General features: G+C 35.2%; 1 non-coding gene across 1 annotated transcript; it reads right to left on the bottom strand.

The window, feature by feature from the left end:
- Nucleotides 1–4,187: 4,187 nt before the first annotated feature.
- Nucleotides 4,188–4,291, bottom strand: LOC142875493 (small nucleolar RNA U13). The gene has a single exon (XR_012922852.1). It is a non-coding gene; the product is annotated as a small nucleolar RNA U13 (small nucleolar RNA).
- Nucleotides 4,292–14,401: the final 10,110 nt, after the last annotated feature.

The raw sequence follows: 14,401 nt of genomic DNA, 5'->3' as shown, positions 1-14,401 counted from the left end.
GAAACTCATTATAGATATAGAATTAAATGGGCTTATCAATATTTGTTGCTTCGAAAAGGGACAGGGAAGATAGGCATTAAAGACGACAAGCCCAAGTGACAAGGTAGTAGTTGTAATAAACATAGGAAATAGTGAGGGAAGTAGGTTTAAAAGGGAGGAGGAGAAGGCCAATTTTTTGAACTGCTAAATATAATGTGCTAGAAGAATGTCTAGACGGGAATGTCAAGGCAGAAATTGGAAAATTGAGACCCAAACTTTGGGAGGGAAATTCAGGAATATAAACATAGATTTATAAGCCATTTATGTGGAAACCTAGAGTTGAAGCCATGGAATTAAATTGCCTAGTAGGAGATCTCAAAAGAAAAAGAAGAGGTGCCCACCAGGCACAAATCTTCGTGGGGCACTTACATCCATAGATGAGGAGGAGCACAAGACCAAAAAGATAAGAAAGTGTCAAAAGAGACACAAAGGGGAGATTTAAGCAAAGAAAGGGTGGGCAGTTAATAGTTGGTACAGAGGTTAAAAACTATGACAACTGAGAGAATGGTTATTGGTTTCAGTGAATAGTAAGTTACTGGGAGTTTGGAGAATGCAGTACAAACATGATGAGGACAGAAAATAAATTAGAACAAATTTGAAAACACATAGGTGCTGACAAAGTGGGTATTTAAGACAGTCATTGGTAAAGGGGAAAAAGGAAATTGAGCAAAATGTTACTTCAATGGGGGAAAGTGGTACATATTTGTAAGTTATTGTGAAATTGAAAAGGAGGCACTGAAAATGTCAGAACGATGGAGAGAAGCAAAGGAAATGCTAATTAATGGAGCATGATTCCAGAGGAGGTGAGAGAGTTTGAAATTAAAAGCACAAATGTTTATTAATTCTTTAGTTTTGAGGAATATATCATTCTCCAAAACTGGAAAGAAGAATAAAGGTAATGTATTGTGGTAATAAAAGACAAATTTGATGATGATTCTCTAGTAACTATTATATATGTAATTTAATGAAAAAATTTTTACACAGAGAAGAGCTCTTTTAAGTGAAATAGCCAAACACAATTTTCCGATTCACAGGAACGCTGGGGAAGAAGAAACCTTTTCACCCATCCCAGAGCCAGGTATTCATAGACTGACCCCAGACTTTTAAAGTGTGGCTTGATATTCTGTTCAATCTAAATTCCCAGAACATCAGCACACACTCTGTTAAATATGATATGAAAACACAATGCAAACACAAAAATGTTATTTTTGGATTATTCATGGATTTTGGTCTATTTATATTTCTACACTGTCCAATGATAGCAAGTAATTATGTTATTATAGTAAAATATCTTCTTAAGTTCTATAATAACTTATCCCCCACAAATACCAAGATACCAAGACTTGACATCAAGAGAAAAGAGAGAAAAATAAGCATCCTTGAGAGAAATGTGTAATTTGGGCTTTGTTTCTTAAATATTCTGAGAAAAAGCTGACTACTCCTATTTCCTTACATTTAACTTTCTCTTATATATCAGCACAAGAATGAAATTAAAGAATTCTATGTTATGAGAACATTAATGCAAAATGTCAATGTACTATAATGTTAAATTATGTAAATCAGCCAAGATTTCAATACCCCCAAGGTTATTTTCCATCTCCCAAATGAAAGGAAAGCACTAATATTTCTTTTTTTTTTTGCTTTGTTAAATCATTGTCCTTTTGTTCTTTAACTTGTATTATAAAAAACTGTTACAAGTCCCAATAAAAGATGAAGTCTAATTAGTCTTCACAGATAAAGATATTTTCTTCCATCTGAAGATACATCAAAACAAAAAAGCAAGGTGTGAACAAATAGATGCATTAAGTTGGCAAAATACTGACAATTGTTGGAAATAAGTGATAGATGCATAGATTTATTTCTAGTGTTTACTCTATTTTCAGTACATTTGAATGTGTCATTTGTAAATAAATAATACATAATTCTTATTATAGATTTTTGTGAAGTCTTTCCCTCAGCTCCAAAAGACAAAAACATCACATTCCTCTTCTAGAATTGAGGAATGTGGTTGGTAGATAAAACAGCAGAGGCTTTATACAGTGTGGCAGGCAGAAAGGCCCCCCTAAAGATACCCACACCCTAAACCCTGGAACCAATGAATATGTTACCTTATGTGGCAAAAGGGACTTTGCAGGTATAATTAAGGTTATAGGTGTTAAAATAGGAAGGTTAGTTTGTGTTATCCAGGTGGGCATACTCTAATCACAACCCTTAAAAGCAGAGAACTTTCCCCTGCTGGAGGCAGAAAAGATGCAGCAGAATGACAAGTGATGGAAAATCCAAGGGTGAGAATAACTCAAAGCACTTTGGCTGATTTGGAGATGGAGGGATACAGAGGGCCATAAGGAGCTGAGAGAGGCTCACAGCCTGCAAGGAAGCAGGGACCTCATCTCTGCAGCCCAAATACCTGGATTCTATCAACAACCTGGATGAATTGAGAAGCAGATTCTTCCTTGGAGCCCCCAGATAAAATTCCAGCTTGCAAACGACTTGACTTCAGCCTGTAAGACTCAGGCCAGAGAAAACAGCTGAACTCACTGGACTTCTGATTTACAAAAACTGTGAGATGCAATTGCAAAGATGTGGAAACAACCAAAGTGCCCATCAATACATGAGTGGATTAATAAAATGTGGTATATATATATATATATATATACGATGAAGTTCTACTCAGCCACAAAAAACAATGGTGATCTAGCACCTCTTGTATTATCCTGGATACAGCTGGAGCCCATTCTACTAAGTGAAGTATATCACAAGAATGGAAAAACAAGCACCACATGTACTCACCATCAAATTGGTATAACTGACTTAACTGACCAACACTTAAGTGCACATATAGTGGTAACATTCATCAGGTGTTGGGCAGGTCGTGGGTATATTCACATCTAATGGGTGCAGTATGCACCGTCTAGGGGGATGGACATGCTTGAAGTTCTGACTCAGGTGGGGCAAAGGCAATATATGTAACCTAAACATTTGTGCCCCCGTAATCTGCTGAAATGAAAAACTAAAATGTTAAAAGAAAAAACCTGTGAGATGATAAATTTGTGTAGTTTAAGTGGCCAAGTTTTTGTAGTAATTGTAAGGTAGCAATCGATCATGAATACATCATACTTCATGTAGAAAATATCCAATAGCTGAACAACATTTTTAAAAGGCTTATTCCTAACTCAGAAAGTAAGATAATGAGAAATAATTACAAGCAAATGTTTTACCTGTCACATTGAGACAACATATAAGAAGAAATTGTGGTAGCAAGATGCATTGCCTCATGATATTAACCACAATATCTCAAGAGAACAAGCTAAACAAATATGTTTCTAAGTGTTATAATCTGACAAAATCATGAATATAATCAGATCCTGGCTTAATTTGACCACACACCATGAATGAGTTTATTGGTACTCTAAAGTAGCTCAGATGAGAAACTTACCGTTATTATAATTTGTCATTATTTAATTTCTTTGTCATAACCTCTACTTAAAGAATCTGCTTTAAAAAAAAAACTTTGTATAGATAAGCAAGTAGGTGAACCTTCGGAAAAATAGGAACATTCTTCAACCTCTGTTGAACATATAAATTGATCCGAAGTTTTGGAAGAGTACTTGGTGATATATTTAAGAGGTTGGGATAACATATTTGACCCTTGACCTAAAATTCCACATCTATTTTTAAAGAAAACAATTCTAATAGTATTTCTTATCTTTGACTCAGTAACTCTATATCAAAATACTAGGGATATATTATTAAAGGTAGCTTATACAAAAATAAATATTAAAATATGAAGAAAAATTAAGCTATAAAGATGGTCATTACAGTACAGTGTACAATAGCAAAATTAGTAACAACTCTAAATACCCAACAAAAGAGATTGTTAAGTTAGGGTACACCTACATAATGAAATGCTGTATATTCAATTAAAAGTATGTGGTAGTATGTATTTTTTATCCTTCTCTTTTAAAAAATAGTTTATTGAGATATAATTCATATGCCATGTAAATTCACTCTTTTTTTTTTGACCTTGAACATCTCTTCTTTTTTTCTTTTTTAAATTTTTTTGTTTCAGGAAAATATGAGAGTACAAACATTTTGGTTACATTTTATAGGTAGTATGTATTTTTAACATGTAAAAGGTTATCCCCCCACATCAGATGAGTAATGTGCCAACATCATAACAAGGTTTGAGGAAGGCACATCTCACACATGAGTGTGAAAACCCTGTCATCATGTTTATAAACCACAAAAGGATCAACATGTAAAAGCATTTTAAGGAAAAAAGTAGGGAACAAAACTATATTACAGTAAAGTGTCTGAAAGAATATGCTTTAAAATGTCACTGATTTTAGGTCCTTTCCGCTAGTCTGCATCATTTGATGTTTCCATTATGATAATAAGTTTAGTAATAATAAACTAACAAAAGAAATGTTATTTTTAATAAATAAAGTTTATATTTTTGTGCTTTTATATTAATTTCCAAAAAGTCTGTTTGATTAAAACAAACATGAGTGTATATATTTGAGGAAAAATGACAAGATAGGTCTTGACTTGAAGCAAAAAATTAAGACAAAGAATGTCCTCTATTTCCTCAGATGTTTGCAGCCATTGTATAGGAAAACTTATTAGTTTTGTCACTTACCAAAAATATACTTACTACTCCCTACCACCATTACTTCTTTAATTCTGTTTAAATTATGCCCCAAATCTCATTAGTCAGACTTATTCATCTGAGCATAAATGTTATATAGTTTAAGAGCTTTCATGGAACTAAAATTTAAATTAAAAATGCACTCATGCACTTAATTGCCTCCTCATCCTTTACCACCACAGAAACTGTATCTGAAAGTTTTGTGTCCAAACATAGGCTAGAGCACCAAACATGATTCTATTGACTCTGAACATATCAATGATTGTGGTAACATTTAGCTTCAAAGGAAAAAGGAAGTGAAAACTTAGTTTTTGAAGATAAGTACCTATCTGAAACAAATCTGAAATGTACATTTTATGAGATTTTTCTCAATTTCAACCTTTAGTTCTTGTATTGACTGGCATAGTGTAATCAGCTCACAAGCAAGAAAACATTTTTTACAGTTTTTTTTTTTTTTTGATAGTTCTCTTTGTTTCAGGCCAGTAAGATTTGCAGACCAGAACTTTGTAACTTTCTATTGCACTGATGCATTCCCTTTTGAGTTTTCCAGAAATGACGGGACCTCCTTGCAGCCACAAGATAACTACAAAGACTTATACCACCTGTTTACCCAGAAAAGCCAAGAAAAGCCAACATACCACCATAGATTGTACCCAGGGACCCGCTGAGCAGCCTACTCTTTGCATCCTGCCTGTGCACAAGGCTGAAAGAATGACCAGTATTAACCCCTAGTTCATTGTACTGCTAAACTCGCCCTGGGAGAGACTTATCTGCCATTTTTTGATCATGCAATGTATATACTAGCACCCCCAAAATGTAATGATGCTCACTCCTTTCATGCATTATTCATTTCACCTCCAGAAAAAACCTTGACCCCATTGGTTGGGGAGGCAGATTTGAAGCAATCCATTCCCCCCACCTTCCAGTTGACACTTCCCAATCCTTTCTTCCTTGGTAATCCTCATTGTCTCAGTAATTGGCTTTCTGTGCAGCAAGCAACAGAGAGAACCACCCTTGTGGGTTCATTAACAATAGGATGACATTTTTAATGAAAAATCAAAGGAAGTGCTAGTGATAAAAAGATTGTATTTGAAATATGTTACGTATTTACTTGTTGCTAAATTCCTAATCACTATGAAAGCATAGGGAGCAAAAATTGGGGCTCCACCCTCATGATCTCATCTAAACCAAACCACCTCCCAAGGCCCTATCTCCTAATAGCAACCTATTAGGATTAGGGCTCAGCATATGGATGGGGGTAGGGTTACAAACACACAATCCATACCTATCTTGTAAGCTTACTTAAGAATTAAATTGGATAGGCCGGGCGCTGTGGCTCACGCCTGTAATCCTAGCTCTTGGGAGGCCGAGGCGGGCGGATTGCTCGAGGTCAGGAGTTCAAAACCAGCCTGAGCAAGAGCGAGACCCCGTCTCTACTATAAACAGAAAGAAATTAATTGGCCAACTGATATATATATAAAAAAAAAATTAGCCGGGCATAGTGGCGCATGCCTGTAGTCCCAGCTACCCGGGAGGCTGAGGCAGAAGGATCACTCGAGCCCAGGAGTTTGAGGTTGCTGTGAGCTAGGCTGACGCCACGGCACTCACTCTAGCCTGGGCAACAAAGTGAGACTCTGTCTCAAAAAAAAAAAAAAAAAAAAATTGGATAATGCACACAACCTGGAACCTAATATAATAAATGCTCCACACTGGACAGCAATGGTTACTGGTAGGGGAAGCTTGTACAAAAAACAAAAACAAAAAAATAGTATGAGATAAAGTACAGAGATGGGAATGGATCAATTGTGTTCAAACAATGTCAAGCACTTAAGACCAGATGGGATTTAATATTCACGTTGGAGGGGAAAGGGAAATATCATAGGGCTTGAATGTAGTTGTGAAGCACCCTGGATTTCCTTGGGCACATTTTTCTTCCTAAATGTCTAATGTTTCCAGCAGATATTGGTCTCTACTTTCTCTCAAAATGCCCACTATAGCAACAGGAGTACTCAAATAACTAGCCAGCAATCATAAAAGTGGAGATTACTTTAGCTGCTCATTCAGAGCATGTCCTAAACATAATTGAACAACGGAGAGTTAATATGCTCAAGGCAGAAGAGCAGTGAAAATTCTACCTCCAAGAATTCCATTACTGTCTCAAGAGGACTTGCACAATGAGGCTATGCAGAGAATTATATTACAAAGAGGCACTTAAGCTTCCTTTTCATTAACCTCAGACTGCAAGCTGCCTATCCTTTTGCTTTGAAATTGAACCTTAGTGATTTGTAATTGGTTTTGGAAATTTTAGTAGATAGATCTACTCCTCCAGCTCTTTTTGCTCTGTGATGTTATGATTAAATGTGATAGGATGATGCAAAAAACAGAACAGGTATTGCTCCTAAGTTCAAGTAGCTGAGGAACAAGAAAATAGTGTCAATTTACAATTAGAAAATCAATGACATTTATTGGTTCAATTAACATGATAAGGATTTTCTAGATCCTTGCCACTCAAAGTGAGTTCATAAACCAGCAGCAGAAGCATCCCATGGGAATTATTAGAAATGCAGAATCTCAGGCACCACTCCACACCTACCAAATCATATTTTGTATTTTAACAATGTCTCCTAGTGATTCATATGCATAATAATAATTGCGAGGTACAGTTAATTAACAATTGAAAAGCACTCACAATTCTCTGGTTGCAAAGCCTTCCCAAGGCCTCCCTATTCCTCCCATCAGTTAGGAACTGTATTCAACTGCTAGTAGTAATCCCAAAAGACAATGGCTCAAACAAATTAAGGGTTTTATTTTCCTGTTGGAATGAGAAGTCAGTAGTTTGTGCAGAGCTGAGAGTGAAGCCCCATGATACCATCCAAAACTCGAGTTCATTCCATCTTAGCATGTGGTTGTCATATCATGGCCATAAGAAGAAAGCTCCATGCCATGTCTGAGTTCCAGGAAAAAGAAGTGGAAGATCGAAGCACCTGATTCGGCTGTCTTTTCAGGGACTTTCATGGAAAACCCACCAAGGATTTTGATTCTCATCTCATTGGCCCACAACCAGACTCAAGGGTCCAATGCCATCTCAAACAAATTTGTAATAAAGAAAAGATAAGAATGAGGATGCAGCGGGCAACAAGCAGTATCTTCCACACCTGGACCCTCTCCTTAAGTTTACGTTTTGATGAATCTAATATAACTCTTGATCCCTCAATATGTTTCCTGTTGCTTTGTACAGGACCCTTTAAAAATAGTAGGGATGAGATTCTGTTATAGTCATGATGTTCACTGAGTACATGCTGTGTGTCAAGTCTCAGACTAAATGCTTTATATACATTACCTTATATAACAAGCATTATATAAGGTTTATATGTTATATCTTATATCTTGTTATATCCTATATTTAAAAGGCTTATATGTACTTCTTGCATGGTAAGAATCTGGTAAAGGTAGGGACTACATTTCCCAGAAGCACATTCCTGCCCTGTTCCAGATTAGAGAGGACCAAAGGGGGAACTTGTGAGAGATTTGGGAGCAGAAGTAAAAATAACAAACCTTGTTCTTTGAAAGTCCTTTTGACAAACAGATGCAATGTTGCCTGGCAGATTCCAGGTTGGCCTCACTCTCATCCACTTTACAATCATATTTTCTTCCAAACTGCTGGCCCTGCTAGCCACTGGCAGCCCCAGGGCCACCACGGGTGCTAGGCTGAGGACTCACACAGGGGGTAGTTGCACAGAAGAAAAGGCGTCCCATAGACTTCTTCACAAGCTTCTCCTTCATCAGCATTCCCCTGTATGTTCTTATTTGTCAATTGTCACTAAAATTTCTGAAAGAGTAGTAAACGTGACACTCATTCTCCAACTCCCCAGCTTCTCCTACAGTTGGTATAGTTCCTATAATCAATCCCTTAACTCATAGTGCTCATCATGAGTGTCCTTCCCTGATTGAGCCCAGACTGATATAATCTCAACAGTGAGGGCTTTCTTAACCCATTGTAAGGCTGAATCAACTGAAGTGGAAGTTACATGAACTACAAAAACGTTCACATATTCAAGTGAAAAAAGAAGTTAAGTATTGAATTTTATATAATTTCAGTGAAACAAATTATCCTTTGATATTTTTATAAAGTAATTTTATTTGTGTTTCATTGTACACCATCTATTTTGTTCTTTCTCTGGTCTCTTCTCACTCAAATATATCCTCACTCTAATGGTCAGAATAACTTTATAAACACACGGCCATGTCCATAAGAGTAACAGTCTCATGACAACAATTCCTCCAAGGTGGCCAACCCACTATGTACACACATGCATCCCAACCTGAGAATCAGCTAGTGAACCCACCGCCAACAAAGCTGTACCACTGTGGCCACAAACTCTCTCAGTGTAGACACCTGAGACACTCACAAACATCACTAGCATGGATTATAGTTGAAGAAACTACAGGGATACTACACTACTACATCCACATAGAACCAAAGCTAATACAATCCACTGAACTGACACCCCAAGACCCATCTATACAAATAGGTCTTTCTCTATGAAACCTACTCCATAAAGTTAGAAGAGGCAACTGTTCCACTGGATGCATAGAAATCACTGTAGGAACACATCGAGCATGAAAAAGCAATGAAACATGACACTTCCAAAGGAAAACAATAATTTTCTAGTAACAGACTCCAATTATAAGGAAAAATATGTAATTCCAGAAAAATAATTCAAAATAATAATCTTAAGACAACTTGGTGAGATATAAGAGGATACAGATAGACAATTCAATAAAATTAGGAAAACAATTCATGATTTGAATGAGAAATTTAGCAAAGAGATGTCTATCATAAAAAAGAACCAAACAAATTCTAGAGCTGAAAAACTCAGTAAGTGAAATAAAAAATACAATCTAAAGCTTCAACAGACTTGAACAAGCAGAAGAGAGAATTTCTGAACTTGAAGACAGGTCTTTTGAAATAACACAAACAAAATGAAAAAGAAAAAAAGGATAAAAAACTATGAAGAAAGCCACCATTAAGTGAACAAATGTTCACATATGGGTGCTGCAGAAGGTGAAGAGAAGACAAAAAGTATACAAAATATATTTAATGAATTAATAGCTGGAAATGTCCCAAGTCTTGGGAAAGAAATTGACATTTAGATACAGGAAGATCAAAGAATCCTAAACAGATTTAATTCAAACAGGTCCCCCCTGAAGCATATTACAGACAAATTGTCAAAAGTAAAACACAAATAATTCTAGAAACAGCAAGAAAAAAGTTTCAAGTCACATATAAGAAAATCCACATCAATGGATAAAGAACATGTGGTGTATATACATAGTGGAATACTATTCAGCCACAAAAAAGAGAAAAATCCTGTCATTAGCAGCTACATGGGTGCAACTGGAGGACATTACATTAAGTAAAATTTAAGTCAGGAACAGAACGTTAAATACCACATTTTCTCATTCATATGTGGAAGCTAAAAAAAAATGTTGATCTCACAGAAGTAAAGACTAGCACAAAGGATTCTAGAGAATCTACAAAGGCACAGAATTTGGGGACATCTCCCTTGATGGCCCCACTTTTGTGTCTATATATGACAGTCTCCCACTAGGCTCCAAGCTCCATATGAGCAAGAAGAATGTCTTGCCAATCTTACTTAGTACAACCAGTATGACTTAACCTTAGTGGGAGCACGTAGCAAGTGTTCAATGGAGAGAGAGAGGGAGAGAGAGAGAGAGGAAGAGAAAGAGAAAAGGATGGAGGAGAGCAAACAGGGAGGAAGCAAATATAGGAAGAATTATTTTGCCTTCATTCTATATTGAAAGTAATCTTTTCCTTTTGAGTAGCAACTGTAATCTACCCTGCAGCAAGAGATTAAGAACACTTTTAGAGATAAATACTTTTTTATATCATAAGTCTTATATTGATTATAACCAACTTTAACACAATTCCTCTCTCTTTATATTTTATATTTTCTATCAAGTAATTTTTATTCCTTGAACATTTCAGCAGATTTGTTCATATTAATTTCTAAGATTGCTTCAATATATTACAAATACTGTCAGACTCCCTCTTAGAAAGTCTTCCTTCTCACTGTAAGGTTGAAAGGAAAAGGCTAAAAAATGTTCACAAATTTTTCCAAGATATATAGAGTCTTCTTTGTAATCTCCTGGACCTAACAGAAAAACTTAGTTTTCAATACCTCTTGGATGTATGCTATTATGGCTTGGGAATGTACATTTTTTTATTTTTAATTGTTATGGGTGCATAAGAGTGGTATATCTTTATTGGGTACATGTGATGTTTTGATATAGGCATACAATGTGAATTAAGCAAATCAGGGTAATTGGCGTATTCATCACCTCAAACATTATTTCTTTGTGTTAGGAACATTCCAGTTCCACTCTTTTAGTTATTTTAAATTATACCCTAACTTATTGTTGATTGTAGTCACTTAGTTGTGTTATCAAATATTTTCCATCGTATTTAACTATATTTTTGCACACATCAACCATCCCCACTTTATCCCCCCTCCCCAATACCCTTTCCAACTTCTGATGACCATCATTCTATTCTCTGTCTTCATGAGATCAATTTTTTAAAATATTTGGCTCCCACATATGAGTGTGAACATGTGAGATTTTTCTTTTTGTGCTTGGCTTATTTCACTTACCATAATTTCCAATTCCATCCATGTTGTTGCAAATGGCAGGATTTCATTCTTTTTGTGACTATATAATATTCCATTGTGAATATGTACCACAATTTCTTTACCCATTCATCCATTGATGGACACTTAGGTTGATTGCAAATCTTGGTCAATAGTGCTGCAAATAAACATTGATGTGCATATATTTTTTCAATATACTGAATCCTCCTCCTTTGGATATATACCCAGCAGTGGGATTTCTGGGTCACATGATAGTTCTGTTTTTAGTTTTTTGAGGAACCTCCTCACTATTTTCCATAATGGCTGCGCTAATTTACATTCATGAGAACAGTGTATGAGGGTCCCCTTTCTCCACATCCTCACCAACATTCATTATTGCCTATTTCTTTGATAAAAGCCATTTTAACTGGAATGAGATGATATTTCACTGTAGTTTTGATTTGCATTTCTCTGTTGACTAGTGATGTTGAGCAGTTTTTCATATACACATATATGTCCATGTGTATGTCTTATTTTGATAAATGTTTATTTATATTCTTTGCCCATTCTTTAATCAGATTATTTCATTTTTTTCCTATTGAGGTGTTGGTATTCCTCACATATTCTAGTTATTAGTCCCTTGTCATATGGGTAGTTTGCAAATATTCTTGCCCATTTGGTGAATTGTGTCTTCACTTTATTGATTGTTTCCTTTGCTGTGCAGTTTTTAGTTTGATGTGATCCCCTTTGTCCAATTCTGCTTTGGTTGCCTGTGCTTTGGGAATATTACTCAAGAAGTTCTTGCCGAGACCAATGTCTTGAAGCATTTCTTCAATGTTTTCTTTTAGTAGTTTCATAGTTTGAGGTCTTAGGTTTGAGTCTTTAATTCATTTTATTTGATTTTTGCAAATGGCAAGAGATAAGTATCTAGTTTCATTATTCTGCATATGGATATACAGTTTTCCCAGCACCATTTACTAAAGAGACTGTTCTTTCGCTACTGCATGTTCTTGACAACTTTGCCAAAAATAAGTTCACTGTAGAAATGTGCATTTATTGATTGTTGTCTATTCTGTTCCATTCATCTATGTGTTTCTTTTTATGCCAGTACCATGTTGCTTTGGTTACTACAACTCTGTAGTATAATTTGAAGTCAGGTAATGAGTCCTCCAGTTTTGTTCTTTTTGCTCAGGATGGCTTTGTTATTCTGTGTCTTTTGTGGTTTCATGTAAATTTTAAGATTATTTTTTCTATTTCTATAAAGAATCTCATTGGGATTAGATGGGGAGTACATTGAATCTGTAGATTGCTTTGGGTAGTGTGGACATTTTAACAATATTGACTCTTCCAATGCATGAGCATGGAGTATCTTTCTATTTTTTTTGTATGTCCTCTTCAACATTTTTCATTAGTGTTTTGTAGTTTTTATTGTAGATATCTTTCACTTCTTTGCTTAAGTTTATTCCTAGGTATTTTATTTTATTTGTAGCTACTATAAATATGATTACTTTCTTGGTTACTTTTTCAGATTATTTACTGTTGCCATACAGAAATGTTAATTTTGTATCCTGCAACTTTACTGAATTTGTTTATCAGTTCTAATAGTTTTGGGTGGAGTCTTTAGGTTTCTTTTAGATATATGCTCATATCACCAGTAAACAAGAATAATTTGACTTCTTCCTTTCCAATTTGGATACCTTTTATTTCTTTATCTTGTCTGATTGCTCTAGCTAGAACTTTCAGTGCTATGTTGCATAACAGTGTTGAAAGTGGGCATTCTTGCCTGGTATTGGATTTTAGAGGAAAAGCTTTCAGTTTTTCCCCATTCAGTATGATACTAGCTGTGGATATGTCATACATGGCTTTTATTGTATTGAGGAGAGCTCCTTCTATACCCAATTGTTTTAGAGTTTAATCATAAAGAGATGTTGGATTTTATCAAATGCTTTTTCAGCATCAGCTGAAATGCTTATATGGTCTTTGTCCTTCATTCTATTGATATGATGTATCACAATGATTGATTTGCATATGTCAAACCATCCTTGCATGCTGGGATGAATCCCACTTGATCATGATGAATAAACTTTTTAATGTATTGTTAAATTTGGTTTGCTAGTATTTTGTTGAGGATTTTTGCCATCTATGTTCATCAGAGAGGTTGGCTAATAGTTTTCTTTTTTTCTTGTGTCTTTGGCTGGTTTGCGTATCAGGATAATATAGGCTTCATAAGATGAGTTTGAGAGTATTCTGTGCTCCTTAATTTTTTGGACTAGTTTAAGTAGGAATAGTATTAGTTCTTCTTTGAATGCTTGGTAGAATTTATCAGTGAAGCCATCAGTCATGGGCTTTTTTCTTGGATGGGAGAACTATTATTACTACTTCTATCTCATTACTTATTATTGGTTTATTCAGGTCTTGGATTTTTTCCTGCTTCAATCTTAGTAGATTGTATGTGTCTAGGTTTCTTCTAGGTTTTCCAATTTATTGGCATATAGTTACTCATAGTAGTCTCTAATAATCCTTTGGATTTCTGCAGCACCAGTTGTATTTCTGCAGCACCAGTTGTAATCTCTACTTTTTCATCTCTGATTTTATTTATTTAGGTCTTCTCTCTTTTTTTCTTAGTCTAGCTGAAGGTGTGTTTATTTTCTTTACCTTTTTAAAAAATCAACTTTTTGTTTATTTGTCATTTGCATTGTGGTTTTGGTCTCAATTTTATTTATTTCTGCTCTGATAATTATTATTTCTTTTCTTCTACTAATTTTGGGTTTATTTTGCTCTTATTTTTCTACTTCTTTGAGATGCATCATTAAGTTGTTTATTTGAAGCTTTTCTATTTTTTAACATATGCACTTATAAACTCTTGCTATAAACTCTTGCTATAAACTCTCCTCTTATTACTGCTTTTAGTGTATCCCATACATTTGAAATGTTGTGTTTTTATTTTCATTTGTTTTGAAAAAAATTTAATTTCCTTCTTAATCTCTTCATCGACCCACTGGTCCCCTCAGGAGCATATTGTTTAATTTCCATGTGTTTCTATATTTTCCAATGTTCCTCTTGA

The sequence above is a fragment of the Microcebus murinus genome, chromosome 1 (assembly GCF_040939455.1).
Source record: "Microcebus murinus isolate Inina chromosome 1, M.murinus_Inina_mat1.0, whole genome shotgun sequence".
Lineage (NCBI taxonomy): Eukaryota > Metazoa > Chordata > Mammalia > Primates > Cheirogaleidae > Microcebus > Microcebus murinus.
Note: the sequence above shows the minus strand (reverse complement) of the source record. Positions and strands in the feature narration are given on the sequence as shown.